Source organism: Microtus pennsylvanicus, chromosome 1 (assembly GCF_037038515.1).
Source record: "Microtus pennsylvanicus isolate mMicPen1 chromosome 1, mMicPen1.hap1, whole genome shotgun sequence".
NCBI classification, from domain to species: domain Eukaryota; kingdom Metazoa; phylum Chordata; class Mammalia; order Rodentia; family Cricetidae; genus Microtus; species Microtus pennsylvanicus.
Window position 1 is genome coordinate 66,713,908 of NC_134579.1, and position 18,254 is coordinate 66,732,161.

The 18,254-nt window shown below is 36.8% G+C and overlaps 1 pseudogene; it reads right to left on the reverse strand.

The window, feature by feature from the left end:
* Window positions 1-3,351: 3,351 nt before the first annotated feature.
* LOC142839482 (large ribosomal subunit protein eL21 pseudogene) lies at window positions 3,352-3,856 on the reverse strand (annotated as a pseudogene).
* Window positions 3,857-18,254: the final 14,398 nt, after the last annotated feature.

Genomic DNA, 18,254 nt, shown 5'->3' on the forward strand with positions numbered 1-18,254 from the left:
ACAAATTTTTAATACCTTTGAGGCTTTATCTCCCTCAGCATCCTGCCTAGCATGTTCTGGGACTAGAATGTCAACCAGCAGGGAAGAAATTTGCAGTTCAGGTGTAACTTGCTTTCCCTAAATATCTTGGAAGCATGAGGTATGGTATTTTCAGCAGTAGGGTATTATGTCCTAGCTCTTGTGGGCAACCAGGAAGAATGACAATAGCCTTTGTTGTTTTGCTGGCTTCTGGAATCCTGATTTCTGGCAGCTAGAAAGAAGATTCTCTTGCAAGGCACACTCAGAAACCTTTAGACTGTTTATGTTCTTATGGAACAGGTCTATTTTTATCTCTTAGTTCAATCTTTTCCTTTGTTCCTGTATCCTAAGTTGTCAGAAGTTGATTAATTTTATCACGGAGCTCCCTCTTGTTCTTTGTCAGCTTATCCAGAGAGGTTAGGAGCCACTGAATAGCACCATTATTTTCCTTACTTTTCCACAAATTGTCAAAAGTTTTATGTATTAGGTCACCAAATTCCTTGCTTCTCACGATTGGAGAATCACAGTAATCACATGCATTTATCTCAGTATGTTTGTTAAATAATCCATAACATAGCTGTTTTTTGGGTTTGTTTGTTTGTTTGTTTTGGGCTCTCCATGCTTCTAGAAGAGATGTTAGTAGCTATAGATGTTGGCAAATTGGAAAGCCCGTTTCAGAAACTTAAAGGTTAATTTTAGGCTTTTGTCACTGTGGAATCATTTCTGGTTCCATAATTAGTATTAATCAAGGTTCTATAGAGAACGATAGAATATATATATGGCTGATAAGCTATGGTCTATCTCAGGTGGTCTTCAGTATATGCTGGATAACCAAAGAAGTAGGTTCCTTTGCAAACTAAGAAATGCCTCAGCATCAGAGTAGACAAATTTACCTATGAAAATGAGGCCAAGCACACTAAAGGCAAAAGCTTTTTTCTTCTATGTCTTTTTTAAATTTAAGATGCCACCAGAAAGGGTGGTCCAAATTTAGGGTTTTATTTTCTGACTTCAAATGATACAGATTTAAGGTACACTTTCTAATCTTAAATGATCCAATAAAGCATGACCAGCAGGCTTGGGATTTAGCTGATTCCAAGTAAAGTTCTGTTTGGCATCTGGCATCTGTCTCCAATTGGGGGTGGGGCTACCTGGCTTCTCTTGACTCTGCCTTCTTTCTCCCTTATTCACTTTAGTTTTCCCGCCTAGCTCTATTCTGCCCTATCACAGGCCAAAATAGCTTTTTTATTCATTAATCAATAAAAGCAACACATATACAGAACTTCCCACACCATTTCCCCTTTTCTGTTTAAATTAAAAGGAAAGTTTTAACTTTAACACAGCAAAATTACACATAACAAAACAATTATAGAATAAGAATTACAGTTATAATATTTATATCTATTATATCTTTTATCATAATTTAGGAATACTATAACTATAACTATCTATTCTTCAACTCCATCAAATACTCTAGAAGGATATATTATTACCTAAGTAAACAGGAAGTGTATTGTAGTCAACTTCCAAAGCTCCAGAATTGACAGAGACATTTTACTGCCTGGACAGTCACCCAAAGTTCTGTATCATTGGAGCATCCATCTTCAGCCTACAGGCCCATAGTATCAGGCAGACTTTTCAATGAAGCAGGAATTTTCAAAGACAGTTCCACCTATATTGGCAGTTTGTCAGTCACATTCTTCTGTGTCCTGCAGAATGTCTGGCAGACTCTTTCATGAAGCAGGAATCCTGAAGGACGGTCTCACCTGTTTTAGGCAACTTCAGCAGTCATTTTTCTATGGGTTCTGCATGTCAGGCAGTCCAAGCAAGAGCAGTTTCATGCCCAAATGGATAAGAAACTCCATGAAAAGCCTCTTTGATATCCTTTGTCCATCTTCCTCTTAAAGTAATTGGTGCTTCCAGGACCAGATGTGTCTCATTGTCATGAAAAGTCCTAAGTGATTAAAACATTTTAAATGCCATATTTTGTTAGTCTTTGAGAGGTTTGAAGAATAACTATCCATCTGAAATTTATCTCTGAGGATTCAGAAATCATAACTAACATGGCGACAAACTTGATATTATAGATACTATCAACCTATAATTTTTAATTATACCTTCCATTTCTAAACGAGCTGCACAAAAACAATACCTGAAATAAGAGCAGAAATATTTTTGGGGATGTTCATGATGATCTTTCCGAGGTCTTGGTCCATCAAACTACTTTAGTCTGGAAGGATTCCACAGGTTCCCATCCTCAGTAGAAGCAAAAAAAAAAAAAAAAAAAAAAAAAACCAAACAAACCAAAAAACCAACAACAAAAAAACTTCTTTTCCAAAGCAATAAATCAAATTATGAAGTTGTGATAATATATATCTTCAGAATATATATATATATATATATATATATATATATATATATATATATATATATATATCAGTTTAGTTTAGCAGCTCATACAATGAAATGTCTCTCTTTACTTAGCTCCATCACAGTAAAAAAATTTAAAGAAAAAACTATAATATATATAATCCAGACTGTCTGTGTATTTTTCATCTTTATGTGGCTTATTTTTTTAACTATAGAATATGGCATTTAAATAGCTTAGTGTTCTTTTGATGTAAACCATAATTGATACCTGCAACCCTGATCTATTCCTGAGAGAGTGTTGGGAACAAAAAATACTCCATTTGTTGCTTGTTTTATTCTTGGCAAAACTGACTTTTGGGCAAAGAACTGACCCTGCCTTTACCATTGCCATGACAATTGCATTGTGTCAAAACTGTACTAGCAGGATACAAGCAAAAAGACAGCCAAACATTGTCAAGATAAGGTAAGATAATTTTTCAAATTTTCCAGCCTCTGAAAATGGTCGGTCAGTTACTCTAGGCCTCAGCCAAAGTTGTTTACCCCAATGCGGCAAATTATGCTTTGGGTGATTACCCAGATAGCCAGTTGACTCTGTCATTTATTGTATCTTTTAGAAGTTGCTTCATTTCACTTCCTGTTTACTCAAGTAATGTTATTTTCTTTTTCAGGTCTTTGATGGGGTTGAAGACCAGACAGTCTTATTGACTTTCTTCTTATGACTTAGCCAAGCCATTAAAAATAAAAAGACTCAGAATCTTTAGGATAGGATAATTATTAAAACATTGAACATATATTTCTTGTTGATGTTGCTCCTGGTGGTTGCAATTCTATTTTTATTTATGACTTTCCCTCTTCTTTTCCCTTGACAATACTTGATATTTGATATCATTGTATATAATTTTGTATTCAGCTTACAACTCTCTCTCTCTCTCTCTCTCTCTCTCTCTCTCTCTCTCTTACAGTCCAGGTCTTTTATTTCTTTTTGTACATCAGGCCATGAATTCATAGGGAATGGGCTCCAGCAGCTCAGGCTCCTTCCCGTTAGTCCTCACGAAGTATGCTTCTCTGCATGAAGCAGGCTGGCGCTTCAGCTGAACCCAGGTGCCCTTCTCTTTGGCTTCCTTTTTCTTCTGGTCATTCTCCTTCACCCAATTCAGGAAGCTGTCTCTGCTCTTCGAGTGCTTGATGTGTTCAATCCGCACATTAATTCTCTTGGCAAGAATCTTGCCCTTAACTTGCTTGTTTACAATGATGCCCACAGCATGCTGGGTGACATTGTAGACTCTTCTGGTTTTGCCATGGTAACATTTATGGGGCATTTTTTTTGAACAGTGCCCATTCCCTTGATGTCTACAATATCGCTCTTCTTGTAGATTCACATGTACGTGGCCAAAGGAACAGCTCCATGTTTCCTAAAGGGCTTAGAGAACATATAGCGAGTGCCCCTCCTCTTTCCCTTTGTGTTTGTCATTTTGGCAAGTTAGTGAAAGATGGCTAGCGTGACCAAACAACTCCTTTTTTAAACAAAAGGGGGAGATGCTGTGAGAACTCTTTCAGCCAATAGATACTGGCCCACTTTGGGTGTGGTTTCATGTAATATATATATATGAAATGGAATTAATCCATCTTGGCTGATGGATTCAGTTCCAGTTCCCAGAACTCACAGAGGACTGCAGATCACAATTCTTTCTGTGAGTTTATCCCCAGATAAATAAACTTTTGTTATACTCCATTCTTAGCTATTGTTAAATTCTTTTGTATGTCAATAGCTATGGAATTTGAACATCTCTTTAAGTGTTTCTCAGCCATCTGTGTTTCATCTTTTAACACTTTTTCTTCAGTTTTGTTTCCATTTTTTTAAATTGAGTCATTTGGTTTCTTGAAGTCCAGTTTTTTTCTTTTTGTTTTTTAGTTTTTCATAGATTTTAGATCTTAGCCCTTTATAAGATGTGTAATTTAGTAATGATCTTTTTCCATTCTGTAACCTACCTATTATTTTGAATGTTGGTGTCTTTTGCTCTTCAGTTTCATGAGGTCCCATGTGGATGTACATTTCTTTTTCCACCTGCCAGTTACCAACCAATCTCTTCCTGTCCAGTTATAGGCCAGACAGTTCTTTACTAACCAATGACAGTTATACATATTCACAGTGTACAGAAGAATTATTCCACACCAGTCCCATTTATTAGTTTTTTGGTCTTAATGCCTCTTCTATTGTTATCCTGTACAGAAAGTCTTTTCCTGTGTCAGTGATTTCAAGGTTATTCCTCATTTTGTCTTCTATTAGGTTAAGTGTATATAGTTTTATCTTAGCTCCTTGATTCTTTTTGAGTTTAGTTTTGTTCAGGATGATAAATATGCATCTACTTGCAGCCATAGAGTTTTACCAGCACCATTTGTGGAAGATTCTGTCTTTTTTCAAGTGTCTATTTCTGCCTTCTTGTCAAAAATCAAGTGTTCATATGTGTGGACTTATGTCTGGTTCTTCAAATTGATTGCTTCAATGTATATTTTTCATGCCAATGACATATTGTTTTTATTACTATAGTTTTGTAGTATGATTTGAGATCAGGGATAGTGATACCTAAAGAGATTCTTCTTATATTCAGGATTGTTTTTAGCTATCCTGCTTTTATGTGTGTGGGGGTTTTCATAGAACTGAAAATTGTCCTTTGAAGATCTGTGAAGTATTGTGTTCGAGTTCTGAGAGAGACTGCATTGAATGTGTAGATTACTTTTGCAAGGATGGCCCCTTTTCACTCTATTAATTCTACTGATCCCTGAGCATGAGAGATATTTCTATCTTCTGATATTTTCTTTAGTTTCTTTCTCTAATATGTTAAAGATTAGCCTACAAGACTTTCACTTGCTTGGTGAGAGTTTCATTAAGATATTTGAGGCTATTGTGATATAGATATGAATAATTTGCATTGTTATGGATTTTGCTTTAGTGATTTAAATTTAAGGTCAATTTTGTTATATGTATATGTATTTCTGATCTTGATTAAGGTATTGTGATTGTGTAGTTCACTTAAAAATGTAATGTATATAGGTTGTTAATAGATAATCATAATAGTCAAGCTTGTAGTCATGTTAAGATTTTCTAGATGTTCATAGATATATTTTAGATAGACATTCTTCATATCCTTCAAAGACTATAGAATATGACATTTAATGTTTTAATAACTTAGGATTTTTCATGACAATGAGACATGTCTGCTCCTGGAAACACCAGTCTACTTCAAGAAGAAGATGGGAATTGAAGAGGATCCTTATGGAGTTTGATAGCCATTTGGGCAAGAAACTACTCTTGCCTGGACTGTTGCATAAACTGGACACAAAGAACCTGCAGAGAGAGGACTGCTGAACTTGCCTAAAGGTGAGATGGTCTTTTGGGGTTCCTGATTCATGAAAGAGTCTGCAAGACATTCTGCAGGACACAGCAGATAGTGACTGAACTGCCTTTGAAATTTACTGCTTCATTGAAATGTCTGCTGGAAACTCTAGGCCTGTAGGCCGAAGATAGATGCCCCAAAGGTACAAAGGAACTTTGGGTGACTGTCTAGGCAGCGAGATGTCTCTGTTATTACTAGAGTTTGGAAGTTGCTTATTTCTTGTTTGCTTAGGTAATATTATATCCTTCTTGAGTCTTTTATGGAGTTGAAAAATAGATAGATAGTTATAGTTGTTTCCTTAGTTATGATAAATGATAAAGTAGATGTAAATATTGTAACTGTAATTCTTGCTTGATAACTGTTTTGTTATATGTAATTTTGCTATGTTAAAGTTAAAACCTTCCTTTTTTGTTTAAACAGAAAAAAAGGAAATGATAGAGGAAGGTCATTGGTTAAAAAATAAAGAAACTGCTTGGCCCTCATAGGTTAGAACATTAGAACATAGGTGGGTGGAGTAAACAGAACAGAATGCTGGGAGGAAGAGGAAGTGAGCTCAGATTCGATAGCTCTCCTCTCTGGGGCAGATGCGATGAAGTTCTGACCCAGGATGGATGTAGGCTAGAATCTTCCTGGTAAGCACAACTTGGGGTGCTACACACATTATTAGAAATGGGCTAGTCCAGGTGAGAGAGTTAGCCGAGAAGAGGCTAGATATAATGGGCCAAGCAGTGTTTAAAAGAATACAATTTGTGTGTTGTTATTTCGGGGCATAAGCTAGCCATGCGGGAGCCAGGCAGGATGAAAAGCAGGCCCGCAGCTCCACCAACAATTGTGAATGGTGTTATTTCCCTGATTTCTTAGTCTATGGAGGGACTGGGCATCCTTGTCTTTTTCTTGATTTTAGTGGAAATTATTTGAGCTTGATTTATATTGTTGTTGGCTATGGATTTGCTGTAAATCACCTTTATTATGTTTAGGTATGTCGCTTGTGTTCTAGTTTCTCTAGAACTTTTATTATGAAGAGATTTTAAATTTTGTCAAAGGCCCTTTCTGGATCAAATGAGATGATATTGTTTTTGTTTTTCAATTTGTTTATATGGTGGCTTACTTTTATGAATTTACATATATTGAAGCATCCTCTAGCTCTGGGATGAAGCCTACTTGATTATGTAGATTATCTTATTAATGTGTTCTTAGATTTGGGTTGCAAATATTTTATTGTTTTTCCAATGTTTTCGATATAAAATAGATTAAAGCAATTTCTGTTTCTTCCCAAGTACCCACAGAAATTTCCTAGAGACAGACTCCTGTATTTTTTAATGCACTCCAATTTGCAACAGGTATAATATTTTTTGTCAGCACTTGAACATTGCCTAGCCTGGTATAGTTTTTTTTATTCTTTATAAAAAGAAAACATTCATTTTTTTATATAAAAATTGAATTTTAACAATTAAGAACTGTCTCAGAATCTGCTCAATGCCACTGGTGTTATTGCTTAGAGATTGTGGTAAAGGTTATAGCAACTTTTTTTTTAAAGCAGAATGAGGTTTAAATTGAGATGTCCAATTATAATTCCATATCAGGGGGCTATTAGTACTTTCATAAGGCTGCTTATAAATGTCATTGTTCTTAGAATGTATGGCTTCTACTCAGTGGCACTTGTCCCTTGATTTTCTCACAAAATCATGTGCTGTTTCTCCCTCATCCTTGAGGTGATCGATGAAGGAAAATAGGATCATAGTAGTCTAAAACAGATTGCAGTATATGGCAGGACTGTTAGCTTGATGGCATTTTAAAAAATAAATTGAAAAAAAATAAAATAAATAAATTGTAAAAAGAATAAGATGAAAGCAGAGAATAAAATTGAAGCACAATTATTTGGAGATTAGCATAAGAAGTTCCATACAAATGCACACACATTATATAAATGACAATTTTCTCAAAATTTGTTACTATTCTATATTTATTAATAAAAGGCTTGCTTTATGCCTTCATATGCCCAAAAAACAGGTTCCTCTAAGACCTTTACATTTCTGCTTGACAGGGCCTTTTTAGTCTTATCCTCCCAGATGCCTATATAGATTCAACTCAAAGTTACCAAGCTGTGCTTCTTTGACATTTCTGACACATCTCAGGGATATTTCCCGTCCCTTGGGCTAGTTTTAAATTCTTTTTAGATTTATTTATTTTCTTTTATGTGATTGTGTGCTTTTCCAACATGTATGTGTGTGCACCACATGCATGTTTGGTGTAGGTTTTCTGGGACTGGAGTTATGGATTGGGAACCACCATATGAGTGCTGGTCCTCTGAAAGAGTATCAGGTGCTCTGAACCTCGGAGATAACTCTCTAACTTTTCTTTGGTTACTTTAAAAAATATTATTACTGTCTTGCATGAGCCGCCCTTTTTTTTCCTGAAGGGAAAAGTCTAATGTCCTACAATTTATAACTCAACCTTCTCTCCTCAATATGTGTTGTTTCTTCACTTTATTTGCTGTAGGGCCCATGGGTCTACCCCTTCTCCCGGGGTTCATTTTAAGGACAGTTTCTGGCCAGCCAGCTAAAAATCCTGTTTGTTCCTGGGCTCCCTCTGCCTCTCCTGGTGTTTAGCTATAGGACCATTGTTTACTCCACCTTGGGCATGGTAATTTCCCACCCGCCTTGGGGGAATTCTATTGTGCAGCAGCTAGGTATATAAGGTTTTTCCTAAGCTTGTATAAACAGCATTTGGCTGATCTCCTTTTGAATGACCCAGGTCTCTTGTGTGTTCTTTCAATCTCCAGGCCCTTCCCCAGCTGGCGAATGGTACAGTGGTGCAAGGACGAGAGGAATGCAGGAGTTACAATTTGCATAATTTATTGATATTCACAGGACATGGTATAAGCCTGTTACAATTTATTTGCCTACTGAAAATTATTTGCCTAGTAAAAACAAAAATCCAGAAGCAAACTTTCTGTGATTTCCCAACTTCCTTTGGTCTGTGAACTGGATTTTTCTCTGTAGTATATGACTAGTGGTTATGATCAAGGCAGCTGGAACACAAGGGACCTTTAGTAGAGATGAAAGTAATTTTCTTTGTTCACACTTCAACAAGTTTTATAATAATTTCAATTAAGTTTCATTCATTTTAAATACAGAACAAGAATCTTTCCTGGATTTATTGCATGGGCCAAAGGTTTTCAAATTCTTACCCGATTTCCCAAACGAAATTAGAGGTTTGAATCTGACTGTTAAGTTCTCCTTTAAGAGTAATCACTCTTTAAATTAATTGGGATATGAACAGAGAGAAGACAGATGTGGCACTTGGAACACATTCCTACACATTGGATGAAAAGTCATAACAAGGCTTTATATTTCCATAGTGAGATAATTTTAATTGACAAATGGACTGCTATGGAAATGATTTTCAACCCTACCTCTCATTTATTCAAGGTTATAAGAACGATCTGATTGCAAGCATAATTTATTGTGTCGTCTCTGATACTATTTTATTTCTCCTTTATGATTTACACCGAAAAGGTCAGTAGTTACACAATAGTAGTGATGTATGATTGTTTGGGGTGAGCATTTATATTTTATCTAATTAAAGAAAAAGTAGTATTTGCTAAGCACAGAGAAAAACTTAGGCTTATTTTAATTAAACTTTAGGAAATTATAAAATATATCTTTGGAAATATTTCAATTGACTGAGGTCCTAAAACTACTTGAAATTTTAAAGTAGTTGGTAAAATTCCTATTAGTATTTCTAATATTCCATTAACAGATTTATCACATTGGTTTGCATAGTTTTTCAATTTATTGTTTTGCCTTATATGCAATAGAGAACATGATTAAACCAATGCAAGTGTTTGCCAGGATGAGTAAAGTCATTCTTTATTCTCTCTGACACATTATTCTAATTTCAAAGAGATTTGTTTATCTTAGGGAAGAGAAAAGCAATGCCACCTCCAGATAACTATTGAAGCAGATTGAAAATTCATGCTTCTTGATGTAATTTCAAAGAATATTAGACATCCAAATTCATGCTGACAGTAAGACCACAGAACAGGCTCCTTGAGTATCTTTAATATATATGAAAAATAGCTGCATGTATACCTTGCGGCAGAGCTAGCTAAACATTATATACAATCTTATTTTTAAAGGTTTTTTTTTAAACTGTGTATATGTGTATGTCTGTGTAGTTGTGGTGGTTTGAATGAGAATGGACCCCATAGGCTTATATATTTAGTCCCCAGGGAGTGGGACTGTCTGAGTGGGACTCCTTAATGGAGGAGGTGTGTCACTAGGTTTCAAAGTCCATGCCAAGCCAAGTCTCCCTCCTTCTCACTCTCTCCCTCCTACCCTACACCCACCCCCCCAGTACTTTTGCATCATGATGTAGCTCTCATTGACTGCTCCTGGGCCATGGCTGCCTGCTTCCTACCATGGTTATGGGGCTCTAACCTGAAACTGTAAGCAAGTCCCTAATTAAATGATTTCTTTTATAAGAGTAGCTTTGATCTTTGTTTCTCTTCACATCTATAGAACAATAACTAAGCCAGTGGGTGTGTACACATGAAGGCAGTGCCTGAGAAGCCAAAAGAAGGAGCCATATTCCCTGGAGCTGCTGCTACAGTTTAGATCTATCTTTAGGTGAACTGAGAACGAAATTTGAGTTCTCTGTGAGAACGGTATATTATGGTAACTGGTGAGACATTTCTCATTTGTATAATAGTGCTTAGTGAGAACCTACACTATCCTATTTTGAGGTTAGGTATAAGTGCATAGAACTTCAAAATGCATGGAGACATCTCAGATGTGAGCCACTGTGAAACACTTGTGTAAGCTTTGTAGGTAGAAAAATAACATTCAATGAGCGTGAATGAACAATTCTCTCAAGAAGATGCACTGATGGCCAATCGCGCACAAAAGGAGCCCAGCATCATTTGACACTAGGGAAACCAAACGAAAACACCATAAAATCAGGTATAGCAGTGCACGCTTGGAAACTCAGCACTCAGGAAGCAGAGGCAAGAAGTCTGGCCTACATAGTTCTAGGCTAACATGTGCTTCATGGGGATACTCTGTCAAAAATCCCTACACTATGACACTACTTTGTGTCTATTAGAATGGCTGTTATTTTATTTATTTTTTAAATTTATTTATTTATTAGAGATTTCTGCCTCCTCCCTGCCACCGCCTCCCATTTCCCTCCCTCTCCCCTGATCAAGTCCCCCTCCCTCATCAGCTCAAAGAACAATCAGGGTTCCCTGACCTGTGGGAAGTCCAAGGACCACCCACCTTCATCCAGGTCTCATTGCTTAGATTTAAGATTTGTTCACATATTTTGGATATTAATCTTATATGATACATGACTTATAGGCATTTACTCCTATTCTATTGGTTGTCTTTTAGCTCTAGAATGTGGCATTTGATACACAAAAGAGCTTTATTTAATGAAAACTGTCCATCTATAAAACTACTTTCTCATTTATTATCATGGAGGCTATCCTCCACAGTTCTTTTTCTTTTAGTCGTGTTAGCTCTTACATCTGAGTCTTTGATTTATTTTGCAGCAGCTTTCTGTTTATATAAAGATCCAAATGAACTCTTTTATATGTGGATATCCGGCTTTCCTATACATTTATCTGCTATCCTGTTTATTCCCTTATTCAGTGGTCGCAACACCCTCTCAAAAATCAGCTGATGCTATCTATCCTTCACTCTTGTTGGTTTATTTAACAGTGGTGAGGACTAAATGCAGGACCTCGTGGACGTCAGGGCACTGTTCTGTCACTTAGTTATGGCATTGGCTGCTTTCCTATCGTGGTAAGGAAGCACCATGACCAAGGCAACTTATAAAATAAAGCGTTTAATTGGGCTTAATGATTTCAGAGGATTATGAAAGAATTATTTATCTCGTAAGTGGGCATCATATCATATTGGTGTATTAGCTAAACTTTAAAAAGTTGAACTTGTGACTTTTCAAGAACCTTTGTTGTTAGAATTTCTCCTTTTTATAACATTACATTCTCTTGGGAAAGCTGTGTATTGTTCTTATCTTTTAAATCATTTTTTAAATATTATTTTCTCTTTTTATCAGAAAAAAAGAAAAATAACATTCATCACGTGTTCCCATAGCTGCACTGAAATGAAAACCTTGTAGATGAAGCCAATTCTAGAGATAAATTCTGTTTAATTCAATGTCAAATATTGACATTTCAGTATATATTATGTATATACTTACGTCTGAATTACTTTTCTATTGCCTTGACAAAATAGAATAACTAAGACAACTTATAAAAGAAAACACTTAATTTTGTGCTCATGATTCCAGAGGGTTAGAGATGATGGCCATTATTATTAGGAGCATGGTAGGAAGAGAAAGGCATGGCCTTGCAGCAGTAGGTGAGAGCTTATATCTTGATTCACAAGCACAAAGCTGATAAATCTAACTGTGTTCATCAAGGGTTTTAGGAACTTCAAAATTTACTTCTGCTGACACATGTCTTTCAGCAAAGGTCACACCTCCTAGTCCTTCCCTTACAGCTTCATTGACTGGGGACCAAGCATTCAAATATATGAGCCCACGAGGGTCAGTTCAATCTCATCCAAACCACAACATTTTACTCTAAAATTATTCCTAGAGTATTTCCAATTATTCCCAGTAAATTTTCCAACATCAACAGTTACTATCTATTTCAATAAGAGGTGCTTATTTCATATTCTAAGTGCTCAGTAAACACGTAACACTGTGGCCAGTAAATGGGACCACACACCTCTATGCTGTGGATTTATATGAACTGTGAACTCAATACTTTTTAAAAATCAGTGTTATAAATTAAAATTTTCAGTCTCTTTGTGTTTTACAATCATCAGCTTATCCTAGGCACTTGTGTTCATTTTCAATGACCACTCTAATAATTACCTTAAATTTAGTCTCTTCAAATAGAAATTTATTATCTTGCAACTCTATAGGTTAGCAGTTGAAAAAAACTATCCAGGGTATGATACTTTTGAAGGCTGTATAGGGAGTAGGCTGACTGAAGTGACCTTGATGCTTACTCTATAGCTATCACTCAAATCTTGGCTCCTGGTTTCCTGTGTCTTTCTCTGGCCTGTCCCTCATGTCTCACTCTTATAGAAAACCAGATGCCTGGAGAACCCAGGGTATCCTACCCGTCTTGATATTCCTGGCTTAATTAATTTTACCATGTGAGTAACCATAAAGGTTTGGGGGTTAGGAAGCAGGTATATGTAGGAAAGATATTTAAGCCCAGACAGACTACATACAGACACTTGTTTAGGATCCATGTACAGTGTTAGCTCAAGCACAGTGACCTTGTGTTTAAAGTCAAATAGTAAACATTTGTATGTATGTCTTGGAAGCCTTTCTGGCTACAAAGTGAGGAGAGGCAAAGATTAATTTAGCTGAAGTAGAGCAGTATGGGAATTCATGCCACTTTCTGAGTGTTAGTGCAGATAGAGGAAACTAAGGAGTCACAAGGAGATGTCCAATATGGCTCTTCAATAACCTGACTCCATGAGAATTTAAAATAAGGCTTGTGCATGCTTCACACCAGGAATTCCAAAATGTTTCACTTTTTATTTGTAGGAGACACAAGTACCAACGAATAGTATATAGTATTATATTTGTTATAGTAACGAGTCCCTTCCTAATTTTCAACATATATAAAAATCTCAATTTTGGATATTACTGGAGTGGTCTCAACAGAATAGAATACTCAGAAATGATTCTGAAAAAAATGTGCCACTTATGACACATTCATCAAAGAAATTCAATTTTAGGAAGACGTTTACACTAAAATGTGTATTTTCACTATGTATCTACGTTATTTCACATGTGTTTATCAGATTGTATACTCTGGATTTCATTCTGTCACCCCAGCCTCCTCTGCTTCCTATGCCTACTTCAATATCAAAACCTCCCAAGAGTTAAGGTGCTTAAACTGACCGATGGAAATCTGTATGTGGTGAGATGCTGCACAGCTCCTTCAGACCCCAGGGCATGGCTTCATCATTTCTGTCACTTATTCCTACCAGTAATTTAGATGTTTTTGAGCAGTGGTTCTCAATCTGGGGGCCGCATATAAGATATCCTGCATATAAGACTTACATTATGATTCCTAAATGTATCAAAATTAGTTATGAAGTAGCTACACAATAATTTTATGTTTGGGGGGGGTCACCAGAATATGAACAACTGTATTAAAGGGTCACAGCACTAGGAAGGTTGTGAACGGCTGTTGTAGGGAATTTAGAATCACTGTGTTCTACATGCTGAGAATTTTGTAAGTTTTATCCATAGTTCTGTTTGTTTAGTTTGTTGGTTAGCTTTATTTGGCTTTTTGAGGCAGAAACTGTAGATGATGCCACCATCCCAAGTTTATGCCGTGCTTGGGTGTCCCACTCAGCACTTGGACAAGATGGGCAAGAACTCTACCAGTTGGTACATCCCCCAACCTTTCCTCAATTACGTTTTAAAAGGTATTTCATTTAAACTTTTCAGTCTTTTTCTTGAGAGTTCTACTACATTAATTGCTGGTTCAATGTTTTACAAAGAGCAAACCTTCATCTGGCGATGGATGGAGATAGAGACAGAGACCCACACTGGAGCACTGGACTGAGCTCCTAAGGTCCAAATGAGGAGCAGGAGAAAACATGAACAAAAAAGTCAGGACCGTGAGGGGTGCATCCATCCACTGAGACGGTAGGACTGATCTAATGGGAGCTCACCAAGGCCAGTTGGACTGGAACTGATGGAGCATGTGATCACACCGGACTCTCTGACCATGGCTGACAAGGAGGGCTGACTGAGAAGCGAAGGACAATGGCACTGGGTTTTGATTCTACTGCATGTACTGGCTGTGTGGGAACTGAGTCTGTTTGGATGCTCACCTTCCTAGACCTGGATGGAGTGGGCAGGACTTTGGACTTCCTACAGGGCAGGGAACCCTGACTGCTCTTTGGACTGGAGAGGAAGGGCGAGGGGGGATGGGGAGGGGAAGGAAAATGGGAGGAGGGGAGGCGGTGAAAATTTGTATTAATAATAATAATTAGAAAGGAAAAAACACAAATATATATATGTGTGTGTGTGTGTGTGTGTGTGTGTGTGTATGAGCATCAGCGACTACAGTTTGTATAGAGTAGCCGTGAGTCACTCATTGGGACTCTGTGTTGATGTGGTCACCCTCTCTTCATAAGTGAACAGCCTTGATTGTGTGGGGCTTCAGGGTTTATTGACTTGTGCCTGACTCTGCAATGTTAGGTTTATAGTTTCCCATTGTTCAAAAACACACAAAACAATCAAAGTCCTTGCCCTCTGGTGCCCACCTATTTGCCATTGACTGTCCTTGGCTTCCTGGTCACCCATTCTTATCACAATGGTGTATATAGTTAGTAAGCTTATCTCTCATTAGAGATGAATATACTGGCATCAAAGGACTGACAGAGAACACATTTGATCTAAAGGAGGAAATGACTGATTTTAGAGATAGGGACGTTTAAGTTTGGACTCTGTTTTAGACACAAATGATAGCTTTTTCTTGAAGTTGTACAATTGGAAGAAGTAAATAATAGTATAGGTCTTTGTGATACAAAACATGAGTTTTACACTAATCTTCCTGTATTTGGATGAATATTGTTTTCCTTCCATGTTTGAAATTGGAGACAAAAACATCGGAAATTGGCTCTGTTCTGAAACAGCTGTGTGTGTGGCTTTGGGTTTGTTGTTTCCATCTTTGAGCCCTTACATTGCCCATCTATCAAAAAGAACTGTAAAATATGATTCCACAGATGCTTTCCACTCTGAAATCATTTTCTACTTAGGGGACTTTCAAAATATCAGTCTTAACTTTAGAATATTATTTCCAAACCAATAGAAAAAAACCAGCTTAGTTAAAGGCTTAAATTGATGTTTCTACAATGAAAATGTCACCAGAACCATCTGCTATTTTCTTAGGGTTCAGAGTCAGCTTCAGCAAGTCTAAGGTGGAACCTGGTGTTTATCATTTCTAACAAGGTCCCAGGAGAGGAAGGTGCTGGCAAGAGCAATACCACAGTGACTCTCTGGGACATGAGGCCTGTGTGATTCCACTCACCGAGGTCACACACACACCTCGTTGTTCTCAAGCACACAAGCACAATTGTATTTCACACAAACACTCGATATATATTTCATCCAAATGATTGCATTCATATGCTTTTTATCTGTGATAAAATGAAAGTAAACATTCAGGATGATCTCACTCCAGCTTCTTAATAATTTTTCTACAGTCACATTTCAATAGATTTTATGGCATTATTGTTCTATGTAACTCAGTATTTTAAAGAACTGATTAACTCTTTGGGTCTCCTGCAAATGGAGTGGAAATCCAACGCATGGCCTCAATTCTTTTCTTCCCTCTTTCCACAAGAGGGTTCTCGATGCTATGATCATGCTCTTGACAGACGTCACAATGGTGCAGCTGGGAGCCCATGTTGTGAGGGGAAGCCCAGTGTAGGTGCTATGGGAATTCCTTTCAATTCCCATTAACATTTCTCCTTAGTCTAATTTGTGTCAGGTATGAACCTATGACTTGCCTATTAATTTGGACAGCTGGTCTCTGCCTCTAAATCCTGAGCTGGGAGTTGTGTTTGAGTCTCTGCCCCGACTACGCATAGCAGCCTCTCTGAGAAATAAAGTAAAAATGCAAAGGCAATATGTTGCTGAGCGTGAGATAATTGATGCTTTGCTTCTAGGGTGAGATTTTATGCTTTCAGTTTGGTAATCATATTATGTCCTCAGAGATGAAAATCGGGCCTGCAACTAAGAATTGACATCAAATCTTTTCTGTGATTACTCTAGTGAGTCCAACAAGGATTCCTGGACTCTTGTTATTAAGGATGTAGCTATTAGCCAATGTGGAGTCCTTCAGAGCACAGGTTAGACCATTCTGAGGATGGGTTTCCACCGATTCAAGTTATAAATTTATTTCATCATTGCTGTTATAGTTTTGACAGTGGGACAGATCCCACAGGACTGACTGATGAGAAAAACTGGATTCTTGTGCAAAATAAGCTTGTAAAACAGAAGAATCATCCAGAGAGCTTTTCAGAAATGTAATATTCAATGTCAATTTTCCCTTGTCAAGAGCATCCTGTTCTCCTATGTCAATAATTCCCCCAAACTTTGAATTGCAACTAACACTTTATGTGATTCTAGTGATTTTTCTAGCAGCTATACACACACTACACTTTGATATCCATCCACTAATCTGAACTACTTGAACCCTTGAGCCATTTACTATAAGGGTCATCATTTCCAAATGTATCTGTACAAGGACATTTGTAGTTATGTAGGCAATTGCTCTTTAGAGTCAAACTTTAAATGTAGACGAATTTAATACAGGCCTGCATGTTGGTTATAAGGAGAACTTATCTATTATTCTCTCTGATTGAGAATGAGGCTGTCATTGTGAACTGACATGTTACGGCTGATGACAAAGGGTGGAAGACCTTCTAAAGAGAGGCTTTCTTTTCAAGCAGCTAAGTTATCACTTGGATCAAAAGTAGGTTTGGGATCCAATTTCCTTCGCTTACTTAAAGACTGTGTATCAAATATTATCTAAAATGCACACACACACATATTCGCCTGATTAGAACATATGTACACAATATTTTACAGAAGTATTAGAATGGAATTTTTTAAACCTTGATTTAGAATTAAGTTTACTTAGTAAGATAACACTGAGTGCCTTATGCATATCAGGAAATTTGTTGATGACATCATAAAACATTATGAGCTGGGAGGGTAAAGCCAAGTACTTCTACAGTGTGGCGAACTCTAGAACTAAAATTGAAACACAAATACTACAAAGAACTGGTTTTTATGAAAGGCTGGGACTCACTCTTCTAGGACAATTCCATCTTAAACACTAAGAAAACAAGGGCTCCTTGTGACTTTAGGTGACAGTAGAACAGAACTAAAGCATCTTGCATTTAAGGTGGCATTTTCTATTGCACAGCACAGCTGGTGTCTCTTGTTGAATAGTAAACACTTCATCTTAACCTATTTAATTCAAAATACAATTCTTATACATACATAGAAGTTCTTGAAACAGTTGGAATAAATTAGTATGAAATGGAGGGGGAATACCATAAACACCAAATTCATGACAGTGACTTTGACTTAGAAGAGTTACAAGGGCATGCATAGCCTTCACTTAGGTTAATAACAACTAGTTTTGTAGGTTGGATTGTGGAATTTCTATGCATTGAAAATAATCACTAAATGCATAATTAAGACATGGCATTATATAAGTCTAAATATGGATTTCAATCTGTATAGTTCATCCGTCAAAGCTCTGACATTCTCTCGTGTTTCCCTGATACTCATTTACTCATGAATAATTAAGTAAAGACAATTGCTTATTATATAAAAACAAATTTCTGTACTTACAGTAACACTGAAAAATATTTTTCTGTTAGGGTTTCT